Source organism: Pollicipes pollicipes, unplaced genomic scaffold (assembly GCF_011947565.3).
Source record: "Pollicipes pollicipes isolate AB1234 unplaced genomic scaffold, Ppol_2.1 Scaffold_1600;HRSCAF=1878_pilon_pilon_pilon, whole genome shotgun sequence".
Lineage (NCBI taxonomy): Eukaryota > Metazoa > Arthropoda > Thecostraca > Pollicipedomorpha > Pollicipedidae > Pollicipes > Pollicipes pollicipes.
Window position 1 is genome coordinate 12013404 of NW_023595962.1, and position 23530 is coordinate 12036933.

Consider the following 23530-nt stretch of genomic DNA (forward strand, 5'->3'; position numbering starts at 1 on the left):
AGCAGTACCGAACGAGATGCCCTACGCCCCGTTTCGACCAGGGGCCCGACAAGCCGAACTAAGATCTCTTAGCCAGTTATTGGCACCCTGTGCCATTAAAAGATCCTGTTGGGAATCGTTGATCCGGAGTCATATGCCGTGATCAGACGGCCTGCTGCGTTAAGGAGGGGACCGGGGTATCATTCATCCCTCTGTGATCCTTCAGATCGACCGGGGGGCCCGGCTCCCGTATCGCCAGAGTGGCAGCCGCTAAGTACTTCGGAATGGAACGGAAGGGTCTTTCAGTTCCTGATCAGGACAATTTTAGTGAGCAATTCTGAACTTGATTTCTGAACGGATTAGCAGTTACTGCTAATTTTTACAATGCTTATCCACCCCGAAAATCCAGCTGGAAATTGCAGATATTAGATATATTTTCACACTTACGAATTAATTGCATAAAGCGTTTGACAATGCTCATTTCCTATACTTGGTCGGTTTTGCCTGCTTGTTGATTGATTCCAATCAAGGTGTGGCGTGGGTGACTGCAACGTATGCAAAGTAAGTTGCATGGGCCGAATGGTGAAATAATGACAAAACTTCCCGAAATAAATGCACCAATAAATGTGTTTTTGCACAGACTTAGTCTAATCTTTCGAGACAGAGGAGTGAAGCAAAACAAAAAGTGCGGCTGGAGACCCATGAACCGAATCGGAAATACCACCCTCTGGTGGTGAATGCAACAGCATAAACATACCTCATTAATGATTTTCTTTCATGCTTTACCAAAACCTTTAATATATTTATTTTCCCAATACGAGGCTCACTATCCCACCAATTCATCATAAATACCTCAACCTACCAGAGTAATGCATTCACCTGCTATTTCGTAAGGTTCTTTGCCATAAGGTTATGTCCTGCACATCCCTTGGTGAGGTCGGTACGTAAAAAAGTAACTATACCCGCACTGTCTTTTGTTGAACGATTATTTTACATTTGCATAATTCATGCAAAATTGGTTTGCCAGTGTGGCATTTATCACTATCATGTGATGTCCAAAAAAGGCAGTTTTGTGGTGACACGTAACAATTTTCAACTCATACACCCCTCAGTTTTGCGAGATTTTAGCAAAAGTGAATAACCCATTGGTAACCCCAAATCAACAAAGGGGGAGGCAAGTTAACATTGCAGAGGCCAGACTCCTCACACGGGAGCAAATAACACCCCAGCCTATAATCTTTGGTAACGTGTAGCAACTAAGTGGTTTGGTACCTACGCACCTAGGTATCTACTCACTTGTCCAGGGATGAAGGGAATTGATGGAAGGACGTCATTGATTGTTCCTTGCGAATCACATGTTGTCTAAGCCAATCGCCCCAGCTAACTTTCCGTGCGTGCACGCAACAATCACAACCCTTGATCACAACAAAGACGGCGACGACACTCGAACCTAAGCGATAGAAACGCCAGCCGATCCAAAGCCGCTAATTAAATGCGGGACACAAAGGCCGCAACCGGTGCAGTCGGGTACGATTGTACCGCGAACGGCAGCCTAACGGCACACATGGGCGTGACGTCAGGGGACGGTAGAAGTGCGTTTTCTGAAGATGAATCTTCAGTTTGCCTTTGTAGGCCCATAGTATTATTCCAAGATCTACCGGTCGTGCCCCGCAATCCTTAGCCAATCCTCAGCTCGCGGCTTGAGGGCCATAGAGATCTGCCGTTTCCTGGAGAGGCGCGTCACGTCGCGTGAACAAAAGCCGGCCGCTGGTTGGTGGGGGGACTGCATTTTGCACAGAAACATATCTAAATTTGGAGACTTCGACGAGGCGAGTTGATCACGAGAGAGTAAACCGCTTGTGAATTATTCCGTATTGAGAAAACTGCTGCATACCGGAAGACGTGAGTAACGTAGCGGTCTCCTAGAGGTGTCAGTATTCCAAGGAATAGCTCCTTTCCGCCACTCTGCGGCCCATATTCTATTCCTTTCGAGTTTCCCGCGCTGAGTGAAGTTCCCGCCGGTTAACAGTCGAACGTTCCCCAGCTGTTGGGAGAGCGTTGGACTGAAGATCTAAATGTCCCTGGTTCGATCCCGGGTTTCGGCAGTAGTTTTATATTAAGCTCAGCAACATCCAGATGTGGACCTCACCACAGTGGCAGTACGGTACAAAGATCAGTCTATGGCTGTAAGAGGCATGGCGTTATCGCTAGATATAGCTGTAGTGGTGCAGCAGGGCGAAGATATCTGACATCCGCTATCCTCACACGGCTTGTGACCCGCTTGTTAGCAACTTGATAAATTACATGAGGTCAAGACCACGTAAATGAGGTAGAGCCGTTATCACTTCATACTTAGCATGACATCACTGTTGCCCAGACTTGAATGCAACCGAGGATCAATCGGAGCATCGCTAACGTCAAGCAAAGGCAAAGTGAGAATTACCAGACGGTTCTAACTATATTTTATTGCACTGGTTTTATGCGGCATAAACAGTTGCCTATAACCCGGTCACAATAATAGTACAAGATCATCTTCCCACTGCAACACCTAAGCTGCAACGAGTGATAGCGCTATGGCTATTGGGAGCCATAGACCGGCTCCCGTACCGTCTTGCCACTTCTTAGAATACACATCTGAGTTTTGAGAGTTTTGCTTAAAACCACTGCTGAAACTCGGGATCGAACCAGGGACCTTTAGATCTTCAGTCTAGCGCTCTCCCAACCGAGTTATTTCGGCCGCGAATGCAACCGGAAGCGCTGATATGCTCCGGTATGGGGAAGCGGCGGCGTTATTACGGTGGGGAGAAGGGCGGAAGAGGTGGCCAAACTCCCAACCTTTAAATTAAAAACATTATGCGAAGCAGCCTCCATGGAACCCGGAAAAAGGGACAATGTAGTGACTTTGTAGACGCCGGCTCTACACGCTATTTTCCTTTCCCCCAGCGGTATGTTCACCCAGTCCGGATTCACTGGTGACGCCACTGCAGGAAATAGTGAGATAAGATGGGTGCTCTGCTCTTGTAAGGGGAAATCTCCACAATGGTTAGCAACTGTCGAAAAGATAAACAATGCCGTGAGTATTATCATATAAGGTAAGTTACATATTATTTATTCATGTTGCCCGGACTACATCCGATATTGCATCATCTATTTCTAACAAGAATAGACTTCCCTCTACTGGCAGGTGGCAGATTTACTTCATTTTCCACCCTTAGGATGAGCTAGAGAGGGAGAAATGACGATGTAAGAAACTTTTCCTTTTAACGTTTGCCCAATTTCAGTAACGAAGCAATCTCTGACTCTGCCAAATCTTGGTCATCAGTAACTGCTTCATCATTCCCCTGACTAATCCTAGTTTGAGCAGCATCTATTTTGCTCTGAATTTTGAAGCGCTTGCAATGCTTTCCATGTATCCCCGGAAGTCCAGGAATGTTTAAGGAATTGATCACTCTAATGCTTACTCTTAATTACGTAAGCTTTTCAGGGTATTTGCGAGGAACCTTATGCGCTTGATTGAGACAGTGGGATTACCATATTTCCTCTTAAAAAATACAGGTAAACGGAGAGATAGATGCGTTAATACTTCGGCAGCATGTTTTTACAGAAACGAGCATCAGTGTTATGTTTAAGCCTCAAAACTGCCTGCCGAGCGTAATCGATTTGTTTATTTTTAGTTGTTTTTTTTTAAACAGCCAGCCACAGTTTTACGGGTCATCAACATTCAGGGGATTACACAAGAAGCAACTGTTAGCCATTTCTACGATGTGTTACATATCTGACTTGGAATTTGAATACGCGAAAAATACTATGGCTGTTTACATGCAAACGAATGCAAGTAAACATGCATCACATATCGCGCGTCAGTTACGCATGCAAACAATCTCATTTGAACAGGCGTCGCGCATCACACGTCAGACACCACTCATACCTATAAGTGGTTTAGGCTAGCGCACATCACACTTCAAAGCACCTATCACAATCGCATGATCGGCCAGGATGAGCCCTGTACGTCAATACGCGCCCGAGTGGCCGGCTAGATACCCCTGGATCGGGTGGTGGGGGTCAATTTGAACCCCGCCCCTGATATCTCGGGAACTAAGAAAGCTCGAGACACCAAATTTACCAGATATTTTAAACTGCACGTGAACTCACTTAGGTCAAGCTTTGAGACTCCTAGATCATGCCCTTCAGGTCAAATAAGGTCAAACAAGGCCAAATGCCAGGATGGACTCTTCAGTGTCCCAGAACCTAGACAATTGTTTATAAGCAAAAAGTCATAAGCCCATTTGAGGTCAGTGACCTTGTTTGACCTTTTGAAGGTCATGGCGACCAAAGTCATACCAGACTGCTTCGAGTTTTGCAATTGAATAAGTGACAAAGATTACGCTTGCCAGTATGTTCATAAAACAAATTGTTGACCCGGGTCATCTTAGGTCAATGATCTGTTCTGACCTCTAAGAAGTCAATGGCAGATATATGATGTGATTCTTCTCGTTCATGCATTTGAAATTAGCAGCACAAACTATCCTATACAGCAAGCCCTACAGTAACAAATCAGGTTGGTTTTGACCGTAGTCTGACCTTCATACCTGACCTTATGTCAACATAATTTGCTCATTCGATATTTGTGGTCCCTAAGAAGCATCTCAGAGATGCATGGTTGGGTTAAGCACGCCGTTATTGTATCAGATTGGACGATCCCCTAGAAATAGCCTTCGCTGAAACCATGGCCTGACTTTGACCTGGCATAGGTCAGCGACATTACAAGGTACATCTAATTTTTTGTGTCAAACGATCCGTTATTCAATTTTCTATAGCTATGCAAAATTTGGCGCGACTGCGCTGCGCCGTTTGGAAACCATTCTGGAAAAACCTTTTGGGCGGAGCAATTTGACCTCACCCCACCCGAGCGCGAGTTAAGGTCCGATCACTGACGTTTTATAAGAATAGATTCACCCATTTTCCTGCCGGGATAGTTCTGTGTTCTGTAGATGAATTTAGCTCTAAAATGGGCATAGGGTTCATACCTCGCTGGATTTCAGCCTGAGCACAGGATCATCCAGGCAGGAAAGGCGTAAATCTTTTCTTTTTTTCTATACCGATACCCAAGAACAGGTACCCAGGAGTGCCCCTCCCTCAATCCCAGCGACGCAGTAAACCGTGCGTTAACACCAAAAAACATAAAATCAAGTTGCGGCACTCCCAGCTAGGAAGATGAAACAAACGTAAAGAAGCAGGCGAAGAGGTGGTGCAGACCCGAAGGAATTGTGTTATGAATAGGCAGGGAAAGTCATAGATGACAAGGCTTAAAGTAGTCATTAGCCAAAGTCAGCTAATGACAGCCCGCTATTGCCACCCAATAAGCTACAACCACTCAATTCACCGTGCTAGTAAGGGTTATACAGTCACACAAGTCGGAGGGGGCAATTACCTGGTCATTTTCGTGCGGGGTTTTGAGCTGGATGTCCAGGGAGCCCACCCAGCTGAGCAGAGCTTGTTGCTGGGAGGACTCCCGGAGCCAGCGCCGTGAATTTGGGCATATGTGCATGACTTTAACTATATCAGAAATTGATTATGGAACATGAAGGAGGTTAAATATGAGGTGCGTTGGATATGTGCAGCGCAAAGGATTGCAGTGTCTTCAAATATGTTGGTTACGTTAAAATGTATTCACGAAATGCTTGCGGATGATGTTCTTAACGGTGGTTTTTGATACAAAGATATCAGTTAGAAAATATGAAACCATAATGTCCTTCCACAGCTCAGAGCCAAGGCAAGATGCTGTAAATAGTTTACAATTACGATTAGGGAAAGGTTGGTCTAAATGTTTTACTCGCCTCATGTCCATTTGATTTGATAATCGTCGTTTTGATAATCGATATGATCAAGGTAATCGATATATATATATATATATATATATATATATATATATATATATATATATATATATGTATATCGATGTAATCGAAATTAAAAACATAGAAATGCAACAGAAATAAAAAAATAATCCAAATAATCGTCATTTGATTCGTAGAGCTTGTAAATGAAATTGAATGATGCAGGGAGTTGTGAAGTTACAAATTTGTGCATCACACTAAACATTTGGGATTTAGCAATATCTGATAGTTTTAAAATGTTGTATCGTTTAAAGATTGGCTGTGAGCTTTGTGGAGGATACACATTTTCTATAAGACGCACAGCCCCTTTTTGCGAAATGACTAACCGATCTAGTTGATAAGCATAGTTCATACGCCAAATCAAGCAGCAGTAATTTAAATAAGAAAGAATCAAAATGTTTTAGAGTAAGTGTGACGTTTTATCCATAAAGTGCCTAAACCTACTTATTATTCCAATATGTCCACTTACTATGCTTGAAACAAAATTAGTGTGGCTTGTAAATTTAAGAGATTTGTCAATGATTACACCAATATATTTTTTTCTTCAAAATGTGAATGATTAATTTGCACATTCAGTTGGAAATGCGAAGAAAGGGTAATGTAATGCTGTGTGAATGTCTTTGATACGTTCAGGGAAAGAAAGTTAGCAGTAAACCAGGAAGTCATTAGAAGCAAAAGCGTATTGACATTGTTTTGAAGTTCAACAATACCTCTATCTTTGAAAATAATCGCAGTATCATCAGCGTAAGACAGCCAACCATGTTACTGCTGAATTTAGGCAGGCCCTTTAGTTACATTAAGACGAGAATTGGGCCGAAAATGGATCCCGGGAGTACCCCCATTGTTGCGTTCTTATTGTTGACAGATAATTCCTGATTTTTACACACTGAGTTCTGTCAGACAGATAAGAAGATATGATTTCATAATATTTGCGTCGAATACCATATTTAGTAAGTCAACGTAGAAGAATGTTTATGTTTACAGCGTCAAAGGTTCCTTCTTCTAAACGCTTTGATGTATGATGCGTGCTATTTTGAAATTGTTTACATGAAAGGGTGATACCTGACGCGTGATACGCGATGACTGTTTAATTGAAATCACTTGCATGCACAATTGATGCGTGATGCGTGATGTCTGGTTGCTTGAAATCGCTCGCGTGTCTGAATGAAACGTAATGCGTAATGCCTGTCGACTTGTCTTCGTTTGCATGTACACGTATTTTTCGTGCATTCCAATTTTTAGCGAGATCTACAAGGCACCGTAGTAATGGCTAGCAACTGCTCCTTTATAACCCTCTAAATGTTGGTGACCTGTAAAGACTGACTCGCTTTTTCAAAAATGAACAAACTTACACATCAAGTAGGATCGGCAAACAATGCTAACTTTCTGTTTTCCTTTTTTGGCCCAAATCATCCCATCGCTTGTTGATATCCAGAAGTGCCGTTCGCTAGGGTGGTAAACTTGCGACCTAGTTCTCATCTTTTACTGTCCATAACGCTCGCATTTTATGGGACAAAACTGTGTGCATATGGAATGAACCAATATGTATAATGACCGCTTTCTTACGGCGTAGGCCATGTGTCATTGTGTGAGTGCTTTTTATGACGACACCTCTTTATAACCTGGTCCCGATTCATCCATCACATTCAAAAGCGAACGTGCGGTATGGAAGATGTGGGAGCGCCCCCACCAAATTTTTTTAAAGTAGCTGTTAAGGTTTCCCATCTAAACACGCACATTTGGCACAAATATAGACGCAAACACACTAGATATGCCGCAAAACCTCCAGAGATTTGCCTCAGTATTCTTCACGCCTTTCAACGTCTCTGAACAGACGGCAAATACCAAATAACCAGACTCAACGGGGACGTTAAATTTTCTCCTAGCTCCCGTTTCGGTCCTGCATTCCTCAACACTTGAACAGCAACGTAATTTGGTACCAAACCTGAATTGCTGTGAGAACAGGATAGAGAGAGGAAAAACGAATCAACTGTTGTTAGGTACATCAAAAAATGATGCAATTTTATTCCGGAAGCCGATTTGCGCACCGCATTTTTAGCATACATGGCTCCAGGCACAAAGCTGAAAGCAGGCGTGATGCGTTCTATCAGTCCAAGTATCATTATGAAAATTTGGGCTGTGCCTACGTTCAGAAGCACGCGACAAGCAATTCCAGTGCGTATGAGTGCCAACAAACCCATTCGCAGAACGGGGATGTCAGTACACGCACATCTTCTTAGATGTGCTATAATATCGGAATGGCCCTTGAAATCAGGCGCAGTTCGCTGTTGTTCTTAAGTTTGCTAATGGTCATACAAAGTAAGGAAGCAAAAGAAGACCATGTCACTTATGCCGTGAGATTACCAAAACCCTGCGAACAAAAAAGTGAGTGAACTCCTAAATAAGACGCCAAACGCCAAGTGAGACGCCTTTGCTCGAGGGCAGGCCACCTATTTGGTGTCACTTATCCCCTGCAGCGGTACCACCAGCGATTCTAGGCTGGGGAAACATGTCGTTAGGGAAGGGGAAAATATCTTGAGGAGCTGGAGTCTATGCATTCACTACCTTGTACCTTTTGTTTCGGACTGCATGCAAGTTTTTGCGCATTCGGTTAATTTCGTGGCCGAAATAGCTCAGTTGGGAGAGCGTTAGACTGAAGATCTAAATGTCCCTGGTTCGATCCCGGGTTTCGGCAGTGGTTTTAAATAAAGCCCAGCAAAATCTAGACGTGAATCCTACCAAAGTGGCTGGACGGTACGAGGGCCAGTCTACAACTCTAATAGCGATAGCGCTACCGCTGGTTGCAACTGTGGTGTTGCAGTGAAAAAAAGATATCTGACATCCACGATCGCACGGCTTGCTACCCGCTTGCTGGCAACTAGGTGGGCCAGCAATGTAGCAGTGAGTCATTGTCATGTAAGAGAGGTAAAACTGTCCGGTGGCTATCACCTCATTTTTGCCTAACGTTAGCGTGACGTCACTGCTACCGAGACTTTAATGCGCGGCGGAGCGCTTAACGTTACACGGAATGCTGAAGGGCGGTCCCGAATATCGCTAACGTTAAACAAAGATGAAATGACAATTACCTGACCGGTCCAACGCTCGTTTATGGCCTTGGCCTCATGCCGCATAAATAGTTGCCCATAAACCGGTCATAAGTTGTGTTAGGATTGTAATTGTCCGAGATCATGTTCCCACTGCAGCGCTAAAGCTGCAACCAACGATAGCGCTATGGCTTTTAGAGCCATCGGCCGGCTCTCGTATCGTCCTGCCGCTGTGGTAGAATACACATCTGAGTTTCGCTGACTCTAAGTTAAAACCACTGCCGAAACCCGGGATCGAACCAGGGACCTTTAGATCTTCAGTCTAACGCTCTCCCAACTGAGCTATTTCGGCCGTGGAAGCAACCGGAAGCGCTAACTTGCTCCTGTATGCGGGGAGCATCGGCGCCATTATGGTGCGGAGAGAGGCACAAGAGGATGACCAGCTTCCCATACTTAAATCAATCTTACTAGGTGAAGTGCCTTCGCTGGAATCCGGAAAAAGGAATAGGGTAGTGATTTGTAGACTCCGTCTCTGTGCGCTGTTTACCTCTCCCTTCAGCGGTATGTCTCCCCATCCTGGAATCACTAATTACGCCTCTGCAGGGGATTAGTCAGACCAGATAGGTAATCTACTCTTGTGAGCGGGAGAGCAAAGGCGTCTCACCTGGCGTTGGGTGTCTTATTTAGGCGTTGCCCACTTTTCTTTCACAAGATTTTGGTACACTCACAACTTATGAAGGGGTTTGTAGTGCTTCTTTTACTTTCCTATATTGCGTGACCATTTACAAATTTTAGAACCGCATCAAACCGCACTTTTTTGAGTGACCATTCCTATATCATGGCACAAGGAAGAGGCTCAAACATAAAGAGGCTTGGAGTAGTCATGGCCAAACTCAGCTGAAACCATCCGGTTAAAAAGGCCAAAAGCTACAAATACTCATTCACGGCGCTAGTAAAGGTTATCAATCATACGGGTGGGTGGGAGAGGCAATCACCTGGTCCCTTGTACTCTTGGTCTTGAGCTGGATCTATAGGCAGTCCACCCAGCTAAGCGGACCTTGTTGCTGAGAGAACTCCTGGAGCAAAGCGCCATAAGTTCTGGTACCAAGTGTCTGAGCATGCACATGTTAATGATTGTGAAACAGGAAAGAGGTCAAGTGTGGAAAGAGCTACACAATGCACACCTACAGGGCCAAGCAAACAACATTCATTCCAATAGCTTCATATATGTTGGTTTTTCTTTATATGTCTTGACAACATGCTGGCGGATGATATTCTTCACGATATTTTTTGATACAGAGATATCAGATATTCTTGGGAAATTTGAAATTATGACACTGCTCCGCAGCACAGGGTGAAGGAAAGATGCTGTCGATGACTTATAACTGCGACTCGAGAATATGTGAGTTAAATGTTTTTTTTCGGGCCCCTATGCATGTATTTTCATAATAACGATATACATATATATGTTCATATGCACTGATTTAAAAAGCATAGAAAAGTGTGAGGTCATAAATTCATGCATTGTAATTTACATTACAAATTATGCAATTTCTGGTAAGATCAAAACTTTTTTCGTTTAAAGGTTAGCGCTGAGTTTTTGTTGCGTTAAAATTTCTCTCAAACGGCCAAACTTTTTGAAATTACTGAGCCATCTAGTTGAAAACCATGGTTAACATCCGGAATCAAGCAGCAAAATTTCAAACAAGAATACAATCGTTATGCGGCAGATGCGACGTTTTTAGTAATAGTCCTGCTCACTGTTCCAATAAGTCTGCTTTATTTTGCTTGCAATGTGATTAACACGAGATGCAAATCTAAGAGATTTGTGAATGAGCACGCCAAGGTAGTTGATTTGTAATTTTAGGCTCTAATAGATAAATTGAGTTGTACCTTTCGTGCTAAAATCTCGCAATCTAGTTCAGGATCAACTATTTCGTGTTTGCTGCTTATATATATGCATATATATATATATATATATATATATATATATATATATATATCGTGGCATGAAAATAGACACACAAGGCCTAATAGCTAGTTTGTAGTTTGAACCTACAAAATGCAGCGCAGCAAACAATACCTTTTCCTGTTACCAACGGCTCTGTTACGTCTCAGCTATAATGCAATTAGCATTTTCTACCTGGCACATACGGCCTAGACCCATTGTTATATAGCATGCAATGTGGACTAGGCTGTACTAAACTTGACAGCTGGCAGTCTGCACTTGCCAGCTCCGAGCCATCTGTATTTACATGTAGGTGATCACATATATATATATATATATATATATATATATATATATATATATATATATATATGTGTGTGTGTGTGTGTGTGTGGTGTGTGTGTGTGTGTGTGTGTGTGTGTGTGTGTTGTGGTGTGTGTGTGTGTGTGTGTTGTGTGTGTGTGTGGTGTGTGTGTGTGTGTGTGTGTGGTGTGTGTGTGGTGTGTGTGTGTGTGTGCATATGCATTTATGTTCAAACGACATTCACATAATAATGGGACAAATAAAGGCATTACCGGGGTGGTATTTTACTAAACTGGATAATCAACTGCACGTTTGATTGTTGCAGATCGCTACACTTAATGCATGAGCAAGTATAATTGCCTTCATAACAATCAGATGACCTACAGTCCTTGCGTGACATGCTCCTTGGAACATGTACATCATTGAGAGCATGAGTGAGTTTCAAATCTTGATTTATGTAAGCTTAAGTTTCAATTGCAAGCCAGCAAGTTGTTTTCCGTATAAAAACCTTCACCTCATGCCTTGGTTTCAAGCAGTGGCCTGAAACGCTTGATATCACCGAAAGGTAAGTCAAAATTTCTAATAGCTGGCCTCAAATGTCCATCCAACAAATTTCTGAACTAATATAACACTCTGAAATAATTCAACTCTCTCAGCGAGAACGAATCAGCATGCCGGCACAGGGCAAGATATGCGCAGAATTAACTTGCACCATAACAGTTAATTAGCATGCTTTGCTCAGAACAAAACGTGTCTCAGCACGTGTCTTGTGCTGAGAAACCGACGAAAAATCAGTCACGTCCTTATGTCGCGACACCACGTCACGTCCATTTATGTTCATCCATTTGTCCATTTGTATTTATTTGATATCACAGATAATATTGGGGCCACAAGAAAGCATGGAGAGTGGAAGAAAACTTCCCTTTTTCAGGACGTTTCTTTCGTAATCTGAAAATGTCAAATACAAGCCTTTTTCTGGCGGCATTGACCAACCTCAGTTATGACACCGATCTTGTAATGGCTATAAGGACTTAGTCGCCCACCAAGTGCTCATTTTAATACTCAATGTCGATTAAAACCGCACAGTAACAGCTGGCGCCGCAAACGTTTGCCGCCATGAAAGTCATAAACGATTAGGGCCGGATAGCACAGCTGCAATCCCCCGAGCGCACGATGCAGCCCGCGCGCAGCATCCCCGGCCTTCCTCCCGACTGCCGCCGCGCCGGCTGTTGTGACGTCACAGGTCTACCGGCGGCCCTTCTAAAGTTGGAATACAATCTTCAGGCAATGCTGAGCGGGCGGGAGCATTCCAGGCGCGGAAGGCGGTAGACGCACTTAGACGCGCGCTGATTGGTTGAGGCATGTTCAGAATTGCCGATCGTACGGGAGCTCGCGCTTAGTAGCAGACGTATGTGACTGGCAAATCGATGGCGTAGAACTTACCGGCGAGCATGACGACGCACGAGATAACCCGAAGCGGCGAGCCATTTCAATGCGCTTTGATCTTACACGGCCTGATACCCCGTGGCCATGCATCATCGGTGAGTGGCGAGCGTGGCGAGATGTCTGCTGCAAAGAAGGCTGGCTTGGCTGCTAAATACCATCAAAATCAAGCCCGAACTTGATTCCTAGCTTATTTATGTTTAGCCAGCTGGTTGATCAGCTTTTGGCTGATGACCAATGCAAAGTTTATCCTTTCTTATAAAGGAGTGCAAACCATTCTGACTTTCAAAATGTATTAAAGCGTGATGCAGAAGCGTAATAGGTGCCAAACACTCAATGGGCAAGGAAATGGCGCAAGTGCGACGTCAGTGGCACGTAAAATTACGTTCGACAATTACGCGTAAAATTTATCGCCGTACATCCGAATGCTGCTCTGAGCGAAAGCACCAAGGCCAATAGCGACGGAGCCTGAGTGGTGTCGGAAGTCGTGGGTGCCGCGGGAGGCCAGCAAAGAGGCTCACGTCAACAAGTATAGGGTTCTCAGAGCAGGCGAGAATAACCCGAGACCAACGTGATGGGCCCACTGGATGATCGGCAGCAGTGCTCCGGCATACTGATCTATAGAACCCCGGCCAGAACACGAGGTCCTCTGAGCAAAGGAAAATTGCTGAAGACCAATGTAAAATAATGTAAGACTCCTACATGATCAATAGTGCCTGGGCAGGTTAACAGAAAGGACGCCCGGAGAAGTGAAGGGTCCCCAGCAAACGAGATCAAAGTAAAAGAGCCCTAGATCAATGAAGACGGCCCCTGATCATCGAGTGGCTCGGTTCCTTACTTTACAGCGTCCTCAACAAGAGTACAAAGCCCTCCGATCAAGTGAGAAGAGCCCGAGAATAATATGAAACGTCTTTGAGCAGCCGAATGTACTACATCATTTGGGACCCCGGAAGTTTTTTTTGAAGATTAATTCTGAGCCACTTGAATGAATGGATTCATGGGATCCGAGCATACGCTAAGCAGTGCCTGTTGTGTAAGCCCTGACCCTACCATCCGATCGCGCAATTCCACGTCAATGGCAGAATTTGGTGGCGAATACGCGCCGCAACGCTCGGCACGGTCCGTCCTGACCTCTGACGTCATCTAACCCTTATCGCGGCCACAGGCCATACCTGTCGAGGGCAGATAGCAGGCACCGAAAGGGACTGGAACCCACTCCGCCACGGGTGGGTGAACCGGAAAGCAGGCGCTCCAACCAACTGAGTAATCGGGACGAACTGACTTTTCCATTCGCCCTTTCGGGCGAGTGAGAAGAATCTGTCGCTGGAAAACCTGACCGATCAGGAGCACCCAGGTATGTAAGCGGACAGTTTCTCAACAGCAGCGCAGGGCTATGCGAGAAAATGCAGAGAGATCGAGGGCAGCGTGAAAATGCTCCTTAGAGGCTAGATTGACCCGGGAGTGGATATATAGGGCCCGGGGAATAGCGTAAGGCCTCTGGACAGCATAATGAGCCGCAAAAGGGACTCAAACCCGCTGACCATATGCAAACAGTGTATGGCCACTGCAAAACGTCATGAACCTTACAACTCTCCCAATCGCGACCCTCGCAATCAGTGAAAAATTACTGGTGTCTGCTCGTGGGCCCTTTACTTCCGCTTGCGACAGCTCTTGGTTTGTCAGGAAACCCAAACACGTCCAATTTTGACGCGTTTCGTGTTAAAATACTGTAGCTGTTCGGCTGAATGTGGACCCTTCGGATCCATTGTAAAACAGGGACATAAATCGATACCACATGCCAAACGCCATAAAAATAGAATAAACAGAACCGGAGCTCGACATCTGGTGTCATGTATCTAACAACTCATGATTCTACTCAGGAAGCCGTTTTTGTTTACGTAACACTTTTCTACGCAGCGAATGTTTGGCATACACGGCTCCAGGCATAAAGCTGAAGGCTGTCATTCTGAGTTCTGAAAAAGTTCAGGCTCCATTAGGAAAATTCGCGCTGCGCCCATGTTCAAAGCACGTGGCACGGGGGGCATCAGCACAAATAACCGATTTTTTGTGCTATGGTATCAGAATGCTCATAAAAGTAAGGCGGTTTGGATGCTGCTCCGAAATTTGTAAATGATCATAAAATGTAAGGAATCCGAAAAACGCCTTCATAACTTGGGTGATGAGTATACAAAATCTTGCGAGTGAAAAGTGAGCCAACGTCCAAATGAGGCACCTGACGCTAAATGAGACCCCTTTGCTCCCCCGCCTACAGGAGTGGATCACCTATCTGGTCTCACTTATACCCTACAGAGGCATCACCAGTGATTCCAGGATGGGAAAAACATGATGGTGGAGGGGGCCAAGTAGCGTGTAGAACCGGAGTTACACAATTTTCAAATCACCAAATTGCCAACTAACCAAATTATTTTTAACAAATCACTACCCTGTCACTTTTGTTAGGATTCCATGAAGGTCACTGCACATAATGTAGTGCGGCGGCGTTCGATCTGTCGTCAGCACGTTTGTCAACACCAACCACAGCCAATTCGCCCCACGTCACGCCACGTGACCTCAAAGTCCTGTGGTCTGTGGCGCCACACGCCGGCTGAAGATGATGCCAGGAGCTTTTGTACACCCGTCAGCATGGAGAGAAGGCGTTACCAATTTTTTTTTAAATCACTGACAAAGAAGCGGTGGTTTGATTTGGTAGCTTTTGCGTCGGCGAGTACGTTAGATAGGGTGGGGGCACTACTCCCGAATTTTGGAGAAATGCAACTTCGGATAGATAAGAAGGGAACTGAACTGTAAAGAGTAACCATGAAAAGATGGGTAACGGTAATCGGTGTAGTGTTTTGCTGCGTTCCCAGTGAACTAATAGTGTTGGAGTGATCGTAAAAGATGAAGAACAGGAACGAAACGCCAGGGGTCTCGAACATGGACTTCGTCAGCACAAGCGATGAGTTCAGTGAAAGGATGGGCCCTCATGCCTGCACAAGAAGCACTGAAACATCGAAAGACCTCTTTCGCAAAAAAGGAGTGAACACTTAAAACAAGAATGGAAGAAATTGGAATGAGATAGGAATGGGAAGAAACGCTCAAAATGCGGATGGGATAGATCGTGTTAACACACGCTCGGGTGGGGGTCAAATTTTCCTTCCCCCGAAGGTTTATCCGGGATCATTTCCGAATGACGCGGCGTAGCCGCGCCAAATTTTGCATAAGTATGGAAAATTGGCTAGCGGATCGTTTGGTGTAGACAATTTAGATGTGCTTTGTAAGGTCGCTGACCTATGGCAGGTCAAAATCAGGCAATGGTTTCAGAGAAGGCAATTTCTGGGGAATCGTTCAATCTGGTGCGACAATGAAGTCTTAGATGAATCCATACATCTCGAGATGCTTTCTTAGGCAACACAAATATTGAATGAGCAAATTATGTCGACCTGAGGTCAGGTACGAAGGTCAGACCAAGATCAACACCAATATGTTGTATTGCCCTAGGGCTTGCTGTATGAGATAGTTTCTAGTGCTTATTTCGAATTTATTGACTGCAGGAACCGTATCACACATCTTCCATGGATTTCTTAGTTGTCAAAATAGGTCATCGACCTAAAACGACTCAGTTCAACATCTTGTTTTTAGAAACATACCGTCTAGCGTATTTTTTGTCGTTTATTTCAAATGCAAAACTCAGAGCAGCCGTAAGTTATTTTGGTCACCATGACCTTCAAAAGGTTAAACAAGGTAACTGACCTTAGATGAAATGTGAGATTTTGCTCAGAAATAATTTTGGGAGCACTTTGGATACCAGCTTGGAATTTGACCTTGTTTGACCTTATTCGATGACCCATATGCCATCAGCCCTCCCTGAGGCCATCTATGAGGCCTTCGTGTCGAAGCGGCACCAAAACGTCATGCTGGGGAGGCACCGAAACTTTCATTTGGGAACGCCACAAACAGCACTTTTTATAGGTAGGACATTCATGAGCGCCACAAAGGGCAAAACAACTTGATTGCTTCAAGCACCAACTCCAGCAGCACCATTGTCTGGTGTCTCTCCATTGACCACATCCAGCTGATCGGTTCATTCTTCGAAGAAGCACTAGCACCTTATTTCAGGAAATATCCCAAGTCATCTTTATCTGGGAGGATTGGCGTCAGCTACCACGAGTGCCACATTCAATACGCATGACAGAACCTTTTGATTGGCCAGTTCACCAAAGATTCATGCAAACCTCTCCGAGTTTGTCGTGCATTTACACTTGCATTATTTCGGAGCCTCGACATCCTTCATTTTCGATAGGCTCCACCTTCAAGGAGTGCTGCAAAATGTGCAAAACCTTAGGGTATTTTTCGGAGCACAGCACTTCATGGATAACGCAATGTTTATGTCTCATCCTGTACAAAATCCTGGACCGACCCGCGGCAAACAAATATGTTGCCTTGATTTGGGGCCAGGTAATCTATATGTCAAGATATATTCACTTCGATGGGCCAGCACAAATTGTCCAAAAATAGTTAATGAGAAGAGATCTTAGAGCACCATTATCCGGAGCGCATGCAAGTGGGCTTCAGGAGCACGCGATCCCCTTTAGGTCCAGAAAAGTGCACCAAGGACTCTCTGGACCGTGACCAGGGACCCGATTAGACTGCCTGAAAGGTAGCTCAAAAACAATATTAGGGGGAAAGTACACACAACAATTTCAAACCAGTTTTGAGGACCGGCCGCAGGGCTGGGCCCTCAAATGCCAGTCAGAAAGCCCCTTGGGATAATCGAGAGCCCCTTGTAACAGTGAGGTCCGGAATGACAGTCAGAGACCACCAACCGAAAAATAGTTTGCATATCGATCTGGGCCGTGATGCCCATTTCACAGAGATAACCAGAGCCTGCAAAGCTCACTCAGATGGCTCGTTGCATTGTTGGGGGCCTCGAAACAATGAAGCCTCTGTGTCGGTCGGAGGCCCAGGATGCTTAACAAGGGTCCAGGACAGTAGGACCGAACGAGATGCCCTACGCCCCGTTTCGACCAGGGCCCCAATAAGCCGAACTAGGACCCCTGAGCCAGTTATTGGCACCTGTGTCGTTAAAAGATCCTGTTGGGAATCGTCGATCCGGAGTCATATGTCCTGATCGGACGGCCTGCTGCGTCAAGGAGGGGGCCGGCGTATCATTCATCCCTCTGTGATCCGTCGGATCGACCAGGGGGGCGACTCCCGTTTCGCCAGAGTGGCAGGCGCTGAGTACTTCGGAATGGAACGGAAGGGTCTTTCAGTTCCTGATCAGGACAATTTTAGTGAACAATTCTGAACTTGATTTCTGAACGGATTGGCAGTTACTGCAAATTTTTACAATGGTTATCCATCCCGAGAATCCAGCTGGAAATGGCAGATATTAGATATTAGATAGTAAGTCCACACTTCAACACGTACAAATCAATTGCATAAAGCGTTTGACAATGCTCATTTCCTATACCTGGTCGGTTTTGTCTGCTTGTTGATTGATTCCAATCAAGGTGTGGCGTGGGTGACAGCAACGTATGCAAAGTAAGTTGCATTGGGCCGAATGATGAAATAATGACAAAAACTTCCCGAAAAAAATGCACCAATAAATGTGTTTCTGCACAGGCTTAGTCTGATCTCTCGAAACAGAGGAGTAAAGCAAAACAAAAAAGTGCGGCTGGAGACCCATGAACCGAATCGGAAACATCACCCTCTGGTCGTGAAATGCAACAACATAAACATACCCCATCAATGATTGCTTTCATGCTTTACCAAAACCCTTAATATATTTATTTTCCTAATAAGAGGCTCACCATCCCACCAATGCATCATAAATGCCTGCAGCCTATCAGAGTAATGCATTCACCTGCTATTTCATGAGGTTCTTTGCCATAAATATATATCCTGCACATCCCTTGGTCAGGCCGGTACGTAAAAAAGTAAATATACCCGCGCTGTCTTTTGTTGAACGATTATTTTACATTTGCATAATTCATGTAAATTGGTTTGCCAGTGTGGCATTTATCACTGTCATGTGATGTCCAAAAAGGCAGTTTTGTGGTGACACGTAAAAATTTTCAACTCATACCCCCCTCAGTTTTGCAAGATTTTAGCAACAGTGAATTGCCCGTTGGTAACCTCAAATCAACAAAGGGGGAGGCAAGTTAACATTACAGAGGCCAGACTCCTCACACGGGAGCAAATAACACTCCAGCCTATAATCTTTGATAATGTGTAGCAACTAAGTGGTTTGGTACCTACGCACCTGGGTATCTACTCACTTGTCCAGGGATGAAGGGAATTGATGGAAGGACGTCATTGATTATTCCTTGCGAATCGTATGCAGTCTAAGCCAATCGCCCAGCTAACTTTCCGCGCATGCACGCAACAATCACAACACTTGATCGCAACAAAGACGGGCGACGACACTCGAAACTAGGCGATAGAAACGCCAGCCGATCCAAAGCCGCTAATTAAATGCGGGACACAAAAGCCGCAACCGGTGCAGTCGGGTACAATCGTACCAGGAACGGCAGCCAAACGGCACACATCGGCGTGACGTCAGGGGACGGTAGAAGTGCGCTTTCTGAAGATGAATCTTCAGTTTGCCTTTGTAGGCCCATAGTATTATTCCAAGATCTACCGGCAAGACCCAGCAATCTTCAGCTCACGGCTTGAGGGTCATAGAGGTCTGCCGTTTCCTGGAGAGGCCTGTCACGTCGCGTGACCAAAAGCCGGCCGCTGATTGGTGGGGGGACTGCATTTTGCACAGAAACGTAGCCAAATTTGGAGACTTCGACGACGCGATTTCGAGGACAAGAGACTAAACCGCTGGGGAACTATTCCGTATTGAGAAAACTGCTGCATACCGGAGGACGTCAATAACACAACGGTCTCCTGGAGGCGTCAGTATTCCAATGAAAAGCTCCTTTCCGTCACTCGGCTGCCCATATTCTCTTCCTCTCGAGTTCCCCGTGCTGAGTGAAGTTCCCCCCGGTTACCAGTCGAACGTTCCCCAGCTTTAAGTTGGGAGAGCGTTAGACTGAAGATCTAAATGTCCCTGGTTCGATCCCGGGTTTCGGCAGTGGTTTTAACTTAGACTGAGCAAAACCCAGATGTGCATTCTACCGCAGTGGCAAGACGTTACGACAGCCGGTCTATGGCTCCCAATAGCCGTAGCACTATCGGTCGTTGCAGCTTAAGGGTTGCAGTGGGAAGATGATTTTGGACAAAAAACGATCCTACTATATCTTGTGACCGGTTTGTGGGCAACTGTTTATGCCGCATGAAATCAAGGCCACAAAAAAGAGGTAGAACCGTCCGGTAATTTTCACTTCACCTTTGCTTAACGTCAGCGATGCTTTGGTTGTCCCTCAGCCGCATTCTCGGCAACAGTGGCGTCGTGCCTTCTTCCCACTTTAGCACTACAGTTACATCTAGCGGCAACGTTATGGCCATTAGAGCCATATTCTGACCCTTGTACCGTCCTGCCATTGTGATGTAGTCCGCACCTGAATGTTGCTGAGCTTAATTTAAAACCACTGCCGAAACCCGGGATCGAACCAGGGACATTTAGATCTTTAGTCTAACGCTCTCCCAACTGCGCACCTGCGCGCAGGGTGACACCCGTGACATCCATTAGTTTAACTGAAATTCGCGACGACATACTAAATCACACCAGGAAATGTGTAACACCATCAAACGGGGAATGAAATTATCTATCATTATCCGCCGTAGCAATGAAATGATATGATATTTTAACGACCTGGTGCTGCGTCGTTTTGAATGTTCCGCGTGGGCGCTTCGCGCGGCAATTGAGTTTACACGTGGCAACCCCCCTGACATTGCTCTGATTTAATTACTTTGGCGACGACATGCTCAAAGCTTAACAACTATTTTTAATGCCATCATGTAAAGAATTACCAATAAGCTAGCACACATCACACATCAAAGCACTCATCACATTCGCACGATCAGTCAGGATGAGCCTTGTACGTTAACACGCGCCCGGGTGGCTAGCTAGATACCCTTGGCTTGGGTGGGGGTCAATTTGACCCCTCCCCCGGGATCTCGGGAATCAAGAAAGCTACAAACACTAAATTTACAGGATATCTTGACCTCCACGTGAGCTTATTTAGTTCAAAGTTTTAGCTGCCTAGGTCATGACCTTCAGGTCAAATAAGGTCAAACAATGTCGAATTCCAGGTTAGTCTCTGAAGTGCCCCCAGAAGCGCGGCAATTGTTTCTAAGCAAAAGGTCACAATCCCATTTAAGGTCAGTGACATTGATTGACCTTTTAAAGGTCGTGGCGATCAAAGTCATGCCAGGCCGCTCTGAGTTTTGCTTTTGAATAAGTGACAAGATTACGCTAGGCAGTGAGTTCCTAAAACAAAATGTCGACCCGAGTCATCTTAGGTCAATGACCTGTTCTAGCTTCTAAGAAGTCAATGGAAGATGTATAATGTGATTCCTGCCGTCCATACATTTGAGATGAGCACCACAAACTATCCCACACAGCAAGCCCTAGAGTAATAGATCAGGTTGGTTCTGACCTTGGTCTGACCTTCATACCTGACCTTATGTCAACCCCATTTGCTCATTCAATATTTGTGGTGCCTCAGAAAGCATCTCAGAGATGTATGGCATAGTGAAACACTCGGTTATTGTATCAGATTGGATGGTTCTCTAGAAATAGCCTTCGCTGAAACTATGCCCTGACTTTGACCTGCCATAGGTCAGCGACCTTAGAAGATAAATCTATTTTTGTGTCAAACGATTCGCTATTTAATTGTCTACAACTATACAGGATTTGGTGCGACTATGCCACGCCGTTTGGAAACCATTATGGAAAGACCTTTCGGGGTGGGGCAATTTGACACCCACGCCCAGCCAAGCGTGTGTTAAGGTCTGGTCACTGACGTTTTACAAAAATAGATTCACCTATTTTCCTGCCGGGAAAGCTCTGTGTTATGTAGATGACTTTTAGCTCTAAAATGGGCATAGGGTTCATACTTCCCTGGATTTCAGCCTGCGCACAGGACCATCCAGGGAGGGAAGGCGTGAATCTATTCTTGTTAACGCTTTGTTGTATGATGCGTGCTGTTTTGAAATTGCTCACATGAATGGGTGATGCCTGACGCGCGATACGCGATGACTGTTTAATTTAAATCGCTTGCATGTGCAAATGCTGCGTGATGCGTGATGTCCAGTTACTTGAAATCGCTCGCGTGTCTGAATGAAGCGTGATGCGTAATGCCTGCTGACTTGCCTTCGTTTGCATGCACACGTATTTTTCATGCATTCCAATTTTTAGCTAGAGTCACACGGTATTGTAGCAATGGCTAGCAATTGCTCATTTTTAGCCCTATAAATGTTGGCGACCTGCAAAGACTGTGACTTGCTTTTTCAAAAATGAAAAATTTACAAATCAAGTAGGATTGACAAGCAATTCTACATTTTTGTGCTCCTTTCTTGTCCCAAACAATCTCATCGCGTGTTGATATCCAGAAGTTCCGTTCGCTACGGTGTGTAAAACTTGTGTCCTAGTTCTTATCTTTTACTGTCCATAGCGCTCGAATATCATAGGACAAAACTGTGTGCATATGAAATGAGCCCGTATGTCTAACGACCGTTTTCTTACCGCATAAGTTATGTCATTGCGTGAGTGCTTTTTATGACGACACCACTTTATAACCTGGTCCCGATTCATTCATCACATTCAGAAGCGAAAGTTGCGGGATGGAAGATGTGAGAGCGTCACTACTGAATTTTGTAAAGTGGCTGTTAAGGTTTCCCATCTAAACAGGCACATTTGTCACAAATATAGATACAAACACACTAGTTGTGCCGCAAAACCTTCTGACATTTGCTTCAGTATTCTTCACTGCTTTCAACTTCTCTGAACAGACGACAACTAGAATAACCAGACTCAACGAGGACATTCACTTTTCTCCTAGCCCTCGTTTCGGGCCTGCATTCTTCAACACCTCAACAGCAACGTAATTTGGTATGCAATCTGAACTGCTGTGAGAACAGGATAGACAGAAGCAAAACGCATCAACTGTTGCTAGATAAATAAAAAAAGGATGCAATTTCATTCCGAAAGCCGATTTGCGCACCGCATTTTTAGCATATATGGCTCCAGGCACAAAGCTGAAAGCAGGCATGATGCGTTCCATCAGTCCAAGCATCATAATAAAATTTGGGCTGTGCCTACGTTCAAAAGCACGCGACAAGCAATTCCAGTGCGTATGAGTGCCAACAAACCCATTCGCAGAACGGGGATGTCAGTACACGCACATCTTCTTAGATGTGCTATAATATCGGAATGGCCCTTGAAATCAGGCGCAGTTCGCTGTTGTTCTTAAGTTTGCTAATGGTCATACAAAGTAAGGAAGCAAAAGAAGACCATGTCACTTATGCCGTGAGATTACCAAAACCCTGCGAACAAAAAAGTGAGTGAACTCCTAAATAAGACGCCAAACGCCAAGTGAGACGCCTTTGCTCGAGGGCAGGCCACCTATTTGGTGTCACTTATCCCCTGCAGCGGTACCACCAGCGATTCTAGGCTGGGGAAACATGTCGTTAGGGAAGGGGAAAATATCTTGAGGAGCTGGAGTCTATGCATTCACTACCTTGTACCTTTTGTTTCGGACTGCATGCAAGTTTTTGCGCATTCGGTTAATTTCGTGGCCGAAATAGCTCAGTTGGGAGAGCGTTAGACTGAAGATCTAAATGTCCCTGGTTCGATCCCGGGTTTCGGCAGTGGTTTTAAATAAAGCCCAGCAAAATCTAGACGTGAATTCTACCAAAGTGGCTGGACGCTTCGAGGGCCAGTCTATATCTCTAATAGCGATAGCGCTACCGCTAAAGCAGCGCTAAAGATATCTGACATCCACGATCGCACAACTTGCTACCCG

General features: G+C 45.0%; 1 protein-coding gene and 3 non-coding genes across 4 annotated transcripts in view; 3 read left to right on the forward strand and 1 right to left on the reverse strand.

The window, feature by feature from the left end:
- The window catches only part of LOC119093203 (calcium/calmodulin-dependent protein kinase type II alpha chain), a gene marked incomplete in the record, with an annotated part of 241694 nt that overhangs the window by 42971 nt on the left and 175193 nt on the right, over positions 1–23530 (forward strand).
- TRNAF-GAA (transfer RNA phenylalanine (anticodon GAA)) lies at positions 8499–8571 on the forward strand. The gene has a single exon. It is a non-coding gene; the product is annotated as a tRNA-Phe (tRNA).
- Positions 9200–9272, reverse strand: TRNAF-GAA (transfer RNA phenylalanine (anticodon GAA)). Its single transcript has one exon. It is a non-coding gene; the product is annotated as a tRNA-Phe (tRNA).
- TRNAF-GAA (transfer RNA phenylalanine (anticodon GAA)) lies at positions 23303–23375 on the forward strand. Its single transcript has one exon. It is a non-coding gene; the product is annotated as a tRNA-Phe (tRNA).